The sequence below is a fragment of the Etheostoma spectabile genome, unplaced genomic scaffold (assembly GCF_008692095.1).
Source record: "Etheostoma spectabile isolate EspeVRDwgs_2016 unplaced genomic scaffold, UIUC_Espe_1.0 scaffold437, whole genome shotgun sequence".
NCBI classification, from domain to species: Eukaryota; Metazoa; Chordata; class Actinopteri; order Perciformes; family Percidae; genus Etheostoma; species Etheostoma spectabile.
Window position 1 is genome coordinate 308454 of NW_022605609.1, and position 10242 is coordinate 318695.

Consider the following 10242-nt stretch of genomic DNA (forward strand, 5'->3'; position numbering starts at 1 on the left):
TCTGTCTGATCGTCAAACTCTTGAGCCGGCGATTGAACCGAAATGTTTCCACATCTGGAGCAAAAATGTAGAAATTCTCCGCTGTGAAGTCCTCTAAGTGTCTCATAGCCCTGAGCATGGGTATGTCCTGTGGAAACCCCATGTTATACACCTTGCATATCACAGTGAACGCTCTCAGAGACTTTAAATGAAAGAAGGCTTTGTAGTTGCTTGGTTGAGAACCTTTGAACCCGTCAACATCAAAGTAGACCGTAAGATTTTCCAACCGCTGTAAAGTTATGAATTTATCTTCGAAATAGAATGGAAGAGAGACACTCAGGTTCCCCAGGTTAGTCAGTCCATCAAAAGTCTTATGTTTCACCCTCCTGGTGCGTTTTGACACCACATCCAAGGATCTTAAGGACCCCAAACTTTGAAAATCCCCCTTTTCAAGAACATCTACAAAGTTGTTGCTCAGATCCAAGAACTCGAGGCTCTTCAGGCCTGTTTTGAAGGCGTCTCCGAATGTCCACAGCAGGTTGCCGCTCAAATCTAAAACCTGCAGATCGTCAAGACTTTTGAAGACGCATCTGTCCAGTTTGGGAATATAGTTTCCATTCAGATAAAGCTCTCTGAGGCGCGTTGTGTTGGTGAAGTCCTCACAGCTCAACTCAGAGATAGTATTGACGCCAAGATTAAGGATCTTGAGAGACGAGAGACTCCGAATGTCATCGGGCACCTTGGTGAGGAAGTTATTCTCCAAAGTTAAGAAACTCAGTCGCTTCATTGGTTGAATCGAGCCTTTGGACAGTTCAGTCATGGATGTAGACGTCAAATCCAGCTCGCTGAGCTGAGAGCAAGCTACAAGTTTCGCACTTATATTGGGGACATTGTTCCTAAACAGATCCAGCTTCCTAAGGGTCGGGATCTTGCAGACCGTAGCTAAGAGATCTTTACGGATCCACTTCTCCATGTTGTTCAGTCTCAGATACATCAGTGAGTCGAGGCTCTGCAGGACTTTCCGGATCCCTTTGTAAGTAATGTCCGGGCCTCTAAGATACAGCTGGGTTATGTTCCTGAGGACGGTCTTGTCAGGGATGTCCCATTCCCAGCCGGCAGCATGGCCACACTGAGACAGGTCTATCATCTCAAGGTGAGGAAAGATCTGCGTTGTGATGCTGAACTTGTTCAACATGTCACTATACGAAACATCCAACACCTTCAGACTTGAGGGCGCATTCAGGACCAGATCCTTGGACTGAAAGGAGGGGAACAGATTGTCTCTAATGCTCAGTTTCCGTATGAGTGGGAGCTGCAGGACGGGCTGAAGGTCAGCGACTTGTTGGAGCTTGTTCATGTCCAAAATCACGGTTTTTAATCTGGACAGGGACTGAAAGGCCGAGGTATGAATGGACTGAATGTAGTTGCTGGAGACATCAAGCGTGGTCAGGTTGGACAGTCCCTGAAAGAGGTTCCGGGTCAGGTCTGTGAGCTTGTTATTGGCCATGCTGAGCCAGGTTAGCGCCGCCAAAGGGATGAAAGCTCCATCGTCCACCTGAGTAATCTGGTTTTATTCCAGACCCAAAACTCTGAGCTTTGACAAATCCCGGAAATCGTCCCTGTTGATGCGTTTGAGCTGATTGTCTGCGAGAAAAACTGCATTTGCATCTCGGGGGACGTCATCAGGGACAGAGACGAGGTTCTGGTTCGTGCAATCCACCACCACATCGGCCGAGGGGTCGTTAGAATAATCCATGTGGCAGTTCTTCAGAGAGTACGCCAGGGACGGGTGGAGACGATGCACGAGACACAGAAGTAAGACAAGAAGTCTCAAACCTCCCGATGCTGGCATAGTGCCAGCGTGTTGGACCGTCGCTGAGATGAGGTCTGGTCTTGGATCTGGTCTGGGATCTGTAAAGGAAAACACACCACGTCACACAACGTCAATTCATCCTGCAGAGTAAGAAATACTCTTCTTATCTTTCTTTAGCCCTCTTGTTGTCTTCCTGTTGTCCTATATCAATGTTCTTTTTAATTGAGTAAGTGAGTAACTAAGTAACTAAGTACTTTTACTAAAGTATTGTAATAAAGTACTAATGCTGAGGTACTATGAGTATTTTCTTGTTACTTTCTACTTCTACTCCGACAGCTTTAGTTACTAGTTACTTTAGTTACTTTATTTCTAGTTACTGTAGTTACTCCTAACCCCCTAATACCCTAACCCCCTAAACCCCTTAACACCCTAACCTCCTAATCATAACCCCCTAACCTCCTAACACCTTTACCCTAACACCCTGAATGTGTGTGTGTGGGCGTATGTGTGTGTGTGTGTGTGTGTGTGTACGCTGCGTGTGTGTGCGCGCATGCATGTGTGTGAATGGGTCCTGGACTATGTAAAAGTGCTTTGAGTAGTTTAAAGTTTAAAGTTATGATTTAGAGTTAAAGTATGTCCTGGTACTCACGGTGCGTCTTCAGCCGCCGTCTGAGAGTTGTGATGTTTCCCCGACAGCAGCCGAGGATATAACGGTCACATCTCATCGCTCAGCTCACTTCCCCTTTTCTATATGAGTAACTCCCTTCAACAGAATGACTACACACAACACACAACAACAACACACACAACAAACAACACACAACACATTACACACAACACACAATGTGAAGAAGAGGCGGAACGTCTTTCTGTCTATTTTGACCCTTTCTAAAGGTTTCTCTGTCAGATATTTGGGTTTCTTTGATGTCTCCTCACAAGTTAAAGAATCAGTTCACTACTTTCATTGAATTTTGGTGTTTTTGTCAATTTTAAAGCGTTTTGGGGAAAAAAGAAAAAGTAAAAGAGTGAACGAGTGTAAAAAAGAGAAAAATGTCAAATAAAGTGACAAAAATGTAAATGTGCTGTTTTTATAAAGCGCTTTTCTAGTCTTAACTACTTCTCAAAGCACTTTTACATCATACAGGAACAATTCATACACACTCACACACATCTACACACCTGTTCATCAGATACACACTCACACACATCTACACACCTGTTCATCAGATACACACTCACACACATCTACACACCTGTTCATCAGATACACACTCACACACATCTACACACTCACACACATCTACACACCTGTTCATCAGATACACACTCACACACATCTACACACCTGTTCATCAGATACACACTCACACACATCTACACACTCACACACATCTACACACCTGTTCATCAGATACACACTCACACACATCTACACACTCACACACATCTACACACCTGTTCATCAGATACACACTCACACATCTACACACCTGCTCATCAGATACACACTCACACACATCTACACACCTGCTCATCAGATACACACTCACACACACTCACACACATTCACACTCCGATGGAGCAGCATTGGGGGAAACTTGGGGTTCAGTGTCTTGCCCAAGGACACTTCAACATCGGACTGCAGGGCCTGCAACTGCTCTACCACTGAGCCACAGCTGCCCCCGAAACATGTCAATAAAAGAGACAAATGTTTTAAAAAAGTAGGCTATTGGATTTGTGGATTGTGTGATTTGTTCAATGCGTAGGGTATTTGGGTTGTGCAATATGTTAGTTTGCAACACTTAGGCCATTGGGGTTGTGCAATGTGTTGTGCAATATGTTAGTTGTGCAATATGTTAGTGTGCAATATGTCAGTGTGCAATATGTAAGTGTGCAATATGTTAGTTTTGCAATACTTAGGCTATTGGGGTTGTACAATATGTTAGTGTGCAATATGTTAGTGTGCAATACTTAGGCTATTGGGGTTGTGCAATTTGTTAGTTGTGCCATAATGTTAGTGTGCAATATGTTAGTGTACAATATGTTGGTGTGCAATATGTTAGTGTGCCATATGTTAGTTGTGCAATATGTTAGTGTGCCATATGTTAGTTGTGCCTTATGTTAGTTGTGCCTTATGTTAGTTGTGCCTTATGTTAGTTGTGCCTTATGTTAGTTGTGCCATATGTTAGTTGTGCCATATGTTATTGTGCAATACTTAGGCTATTGGAGTTGTTGCACATATCAGTCTGGAGTTAGTTTGTGTTATTTTGAGACTTTAACGAACGTTGTTTTACGTGTTTTGTTGATTTTGGAGAGACACGTTACGTGTGTCGGGTTTTAATGTTTTAGAGCAAATGTTGTAACGGACGTTGAAGAAAGATGATAGGCTGGGCAGCTTTATTTGTATAGCACACACACACATTCATACACACACACACACACACACACACACACACACACACACCCAGGCCCTCATGAATAACGGGGACGTTACGGTAACGATCAATTTAATCTGCTCTCAAGGTGGGTAGAGTGTGAGTATGTGTGTGCGTGTGTGTGCATGCGTGTGCGTGTGCGCTAAGATGCAAGATGCTAATAGAGAAGAGTGCAACAAAATGCTCCTACATACATACACACACGCATACATGCACACACGCATACATGCACACACACATATACTCTTACATGCATGCATGCAGACATACACACACACATACACACATGCATGCATGCAGACATACACACACACATACACACATGCATGCATACACACACACACACACTGCAGTTCATCCTGTATGTAGGTCAGCCGCTGCTTGATTTGCAGACGTCTGGTTTCAGATCAGCAACAATCATTTCAATCTCTCACTTCTTCTTTTTCAACCTTTAAAAGTGTGTGGGTGTGTGTGTGTGTGTGTGTGTTTGCGTGCGTGTGTGTTTGCGTGCGTGTTTGTGCGTGTGTGTGTTTGTCCGTGCGTGTGTATGTGTGCATGTGTATGTTTGTGTCTATGTGTTTTCGTGGGAGTGTGCGTGTGTGTGCGTGTGTGTGCGTGCGTTTTTACGTGTATGTGTGTGTCTGTGTGTCTGTGTGTGTGTGAGTGAATGTATGCATTTGCGTGTGTGTGTTTGTGTGTGTGTGTGTGCATGTGTGAGTGTGAGTGAATGTATGCATTTGCGTGTGTGTTTGTGTGTGTCAAAAAGGCGACAAATGTCAAAAAAAGTGAAACAAAAACTTCGTAAAAACTTCACTTAACAAGAGGTGACAGAAACATAAAAATTAAAATAAACTAACTCGAAATAAATCATCACTAAAATAAAATAAAATTTCGCAAAAAGTTTCCAAAGTAAATATCGGAGCCGTTCAACAATGACATCACAGCGTGCTTGTGTTGCCTGGCGACAGCTGACACGCTGAGAGACTGACAGGAAGTCAGAGACGGACAATTGTTAATTATTCATGTCTTCACGGTGTTAATATGTTAATGAGGTCCACTCAGCAGGACCGCACACACTCGTTAGGGTAATTGGTTACCCACAATCCTCCTGGGAGACCAACTGCCCGTTAAACCCTTCAGAGGTACAGAGAGTCTGTCTGTCTTTCACACACACACACACACACACACACACACACACACACACACACACACACAACAATAACCATATTTTTTACATAATTTATCATTTCTAGAGTTGGATTTTAACTTGATGATCCTCTAAAACCTTTTTTCCATCTGTCATAAACACAGCTGAGAAAACAAATAGAATATTTTTGTTCTTCAACAATAAAAGCACGAATTAATAAATAGGTTTCCTCTCCTAGTCCTAATCCCAGTGATCCGAGGTACCCAGTAAACTAAGATGGTAACATGCTGGCCAACAGGCTCAATGCTGTCTTCATACACACGCGTGTGCTGCCCCCTCCTGGTCCAACTGAGAACTGCACGGCCTGTTTCTTATCACATGAAGCTGGAACAACTTGGATGTTGTTATTAAAACTCATATTCTGCTCATCTTCAGGTTCATAATTGTATTTAGACGTTATATCAGAATAAGTGCACATGGTGTCATGGGGGGGGGTCGGCGCCTCCCTTAGAGATCGGGTGAGGAGCTCAGTCCGAGAGGAGCTCGGAGTAGAGCCGCTGCTCCTTCACGTCGAAAGAAGCCAGTTGAGGTGGTTCAGGTTCGGGCATCTGGTAAGGGCGCCTCCCTAGGGAGGTGGTCCAGGCACGTCCACCTGGGAGGAGGCCTCGGGGAAGACCCTGGACCAGGTGGAGGGACGTCCAGGAATTATATCTCCAACCTGGCCTGGGAACGCCTCGGGATCCCCCAGTCGGAGCTGGTTGATGTGGCTCTGGAAAGGGAAGTTTGGGGTTCCCTGCTGGAGCTGTAAAACCCTGAGACCCGATAACGGATAAGCGGATGAACATGGATGGATCATATTGTTGTTGTACTGCACATTGCTGCAGCTCCTCTTTTCTCTTTTTCAGATTCATGTTAAATCAATGTTGCCATGTTGCGGTACCTTAACCCTTGTGTTGTCTGGTTGTCATCCATGAAAAAAAAACAATGTCGCTTTTTCAGACTTTTTTGCCACTTTTTCAATGTTGTGGGTGCTTTTTTTTGTTGATGTTTTTGAGTTTTTTTTTTAGATTTTTAATGTTGACATTTTCAGCTTATTTTGACATACCATTTTTTGTGACGAAAAAACAAAATAAACAACTGAAACGGGTCAATTTGACCCAAGGACAATATGAGGGTTAAGGCGCTGACACACCAAACCGGTTATTGGTCATCAGACAGTAGCTCTGTCTCCATCCACGCGTTTTTATCTGAATTAAGTGATAGTGAATGAAAAATGCCTCATGGAAACAGTAGAATTTGATGGAATTTCATGAATATCGACTCAGAGGACATCCGTTCGGTTTCATCTGATTTTCTCTTGATGACATTCGGCTTATGTGATAATCGCTGATGGAAACATTATTTGCAGAATGAATTGATTAAGTTTTAGGTCATTTTATGGTTGCAAGAAGAAGAAGTTGTAGTTCATTTCCCCCAGTATTTCCTCTCTGTCTGCACACATGGGGGGGGGGGCAACAAAGACAGATGGAAGTGGACGGACGAGGAGACGAGAGACTTTCTGGATTTAATTGTATATTGTTGTTAGTTATTGGAAGATGTGAAAGATTGTAGGCTGTATTTTCATAGCTATTAGTTTAGTAATATGATATCTGGAAGTAGGGCAGGACCTAATCAGCTGTTTGCTTCTGCATCTCCTTCTTTAACTTATCCTTTATTATTATTTTGGTCTTTGGTAAATTCTGATTGTGTTTTAGTTTGGTGGTTTAAAATAATAAAACCAACGCGTCACATGGGTCTGGTTTCTCCAGAATTTCAAAGCCAGTTCATCATGGCGGCGTGTTGGGAATACGTTCTCATATTTTAGAAAAAAAATAGCGAGAAATTGGCCGTGCAGCTACTGAATCTGTCTTCATATCAGATCAACAAAGGTCAGTTTAACCCTCATGTTGTCCTCATGTTGTCCTCATGTTGTCCTCATGTCGTCCTCATGTTGTCCTCATGTTGTCCTCATGTTGTCCTCATGTTGTCCTCATGTTGTCCTCATGTTGTCCCCATGTTGTCCTCTATCAATGTTCTTTTTAATTCCCCAAAATAACATGATTGATTCCAACGCTCTTGCCAAGTACAAATCTCTACTTTCATTAATTTTGGGTCTTATTCAATTTTATAGCATTGGAAAAACAAGTTGAAGTGTTTTTGAAACAGGTATAATTTCCTATAAATGAGGTTTGACCATAAATTCCAAAAATAACTGTAAAACTAAATTGAATAAATTAGTGTTAAACGTCAAAACATTGACAAACATTGATAAAAGGGAAAATACGTAAGAAAAAGCATCAACAAAAGTGTTGATTTTCAATTTTGACAGGAAGAAAACACGAGGGTGTCAAGATTTTAGTCCAGTGTTGAGAGGTGTAAGTAATACTCATCCTGCTCGTCATTTCCGGGTTAGCTCTCCACCAATCAGATCGGTCGTTGAGTCCGACTGCCCGCCTTCTGATTCAACATGTCACATCGGCCCAGATGACGGCCGACGGCTCCTCCGACCGACGGCAGCCCAGAACACACCGACCAGATCTGAGTCCCTGACCTCTCCAGCCCATCATCAGGTTGGTGGGTCAGAGCCAGGCTCCGGATTTAACCCGGAAGTGGATCGGTTGTGGAGGTAGACCACATGCAGCACGACAACCAAGTCATCTTCTCACCTGACTGCCCCAGTGTCAGGACCGGTGAGACCAGGAAGGAGGTCCTGGAACCAAAACTAGACTCAGGAGGCAGAGAGTAGATTATGTAGGTTTTAAAGAAGGAACAGGAACAGGCAGCCAGGCAGAGAGACTTGGTAAGCAGCGTTAACTAAAAAAAGTTAAAATAAAAACACAGCAAATGTACAAACAGAGCTCAGTCAGATATCCAAAAGGGCAAAAAACAGGAAGAGTTCAGTACCCGGGTTATCAGGTAAAAACACAGGCAGCAGTACAGGCCGGGTCCAGTCAAAACCACAGGTCCTAAAAAGGCTTAGGTCAAAAACGGTAAAGAGGCAACAGGTGAGGGAGAGTGGCAACAGGTGAGGGAGAGTGGCAACAGGTGAGGGAGAGTGGCAACAGGTGAGGGAGAGGGGCAACAGGTGAGGGAGAGAAGCAACAGGTGAGGGAGAGTGGCAACAGGTGAGGGAGAGAGGCAACAGGTGTGACGGTGCAAGCTCTGATGATGACAACTCCCTTGTAGTCAACCAGGAGACAGAATAGATGTAGAACCCGTTAAAAAAGAATATGGTAGCTGGATTTTCCATGTCATCTAAACGTATCACAGCTCCGTGGACCAGCACTAGTAGCATTGCTAGCCCTTCATTGGAGCTGCCATTTCCCATTTGATTATAACTTTGAGTGACGTGTGTATCAGCCAATCTAATTTTGATGTGTAGTGACAGAACGCCCTAGGGGCCCAGCGCTGTGTCGGCGCTAGCCCCCGCTGATGTCATCAAAGCTTGGACCTTTGAGCGGGTTGTGGGTGAACCAGAAGTGAACTAGCTATGGCCGCTGCCTTCACACCTCCTGACGATCCTGTTTCCGAGCTCCTTCATGTGCCTTTTTCAAGGTGATTGTTTGGAGAGAAGAAAGAAATTATTTTAAGAGGAAGACCTACACCTGAGCTGGATGAGCTGCCCAGGCTGGCAAAGGTTTTGTGCGGCACTTCACTGAGGGTAACTACGACCGCTATGACGGGCTAACGGCCAGCACCGAGCGGAACAAGCTATTTTGCTGGCTGTGTTTGCTTTTTAATACCAGACAGAGAACATGGAACACCACAGGTTTTAATATCTTCACCAAGGCAGCTAGCATACATCAGGCATCCGAGCGACACCTCATGATGGTGGTGCATTTGAAGACCTTTGGTGAGTCAAGGGTGGATTTGCAACTGGATGAGCAGCGCAGACGAGAGACAAGCCTGCACAATGAGAGTGAGAAAAAACGGGAACATCTGGAAGAATTCAAAATGATCTCATAAGTGGTGTTGCTGAGGTGCTAAATGATGCCATCAAGAAAGAGATCTACACCACCAAGTTTGTCGCAGTTATGGTGGACGAGACCACAGATTTAAGCAACACTGCACAGCGGTCCTTTGTGCTTCGGTATGTTACTGACACCGGAGTGAAAGAGAGATTTTTAAAGTTTGAGGATGTCCCAGAAAGAAAACGAGCTCAGGATCTAGCAGCTTCAGTACTTGAATACTTGAAGTGTCAGGCAGCTACAACTGCTGTGCGGTGCGTTTGTTGTTTGTTTTTTTTTGTGTGGGGGGGTGCTGACGGTCGTTACTGAAGGCCCTGACTGAAAGCCCACGGTACGCTACTGCAGAGGAACAATATCTCTGGAATCTGGCATTTCTGTTGTAGTAAAGTCATCTTGTGACTTCATCAGCCACAACAAACACAAGAGGGATCCTCGGTCCCCCCCACACTGAGGACTGGACCCAACAGCAGGACAGGAACCAGGCGTCTAAAGGTACTGCAACATGGCAACATTGATTTAACATGAATCTGAAAAAGTGAAAAGAGGAGCTGCAGCAATGTGCAGTACAACAACAATATGGTGTTTTCTGTAAATGAAACCATGTGCACCTATTCTGATATAACGTCTAAATACAGTTATGAAGCTGAAGATGAGCAGAATATGAGCTTTAATAACAACATCCAAGTTGTTCCAGCTTCATGTGATAAGAAACAGGCCGTGCAGTTCTTAGTTGGACCAGGAGGGGGCAGCACACGCGTGTGTATGAAGACAGCATTGAGCCTGTTGGCCAGCATGCTACCATTTTAGGCAACTTTATTTCTAGAACACATTTCAGCAACAAGACAATTCAAAAAGCTTCAC

The 10242-nt window shown here is 44.1% G+C and overlaps 1 pseudogene; it reads right to left on the reverse strand.

Moving 5' to 3' along the window:
• LOC116686692 (toll-like receptor 13) overlaps positions 1-1886 on the reverse strand; it is a 21170-nt pseudogene extending 19284 nt beyond the window's left edge.
• Between the last annotated feature and the right edge of the window lie 8356 nt (positions 1887-10242).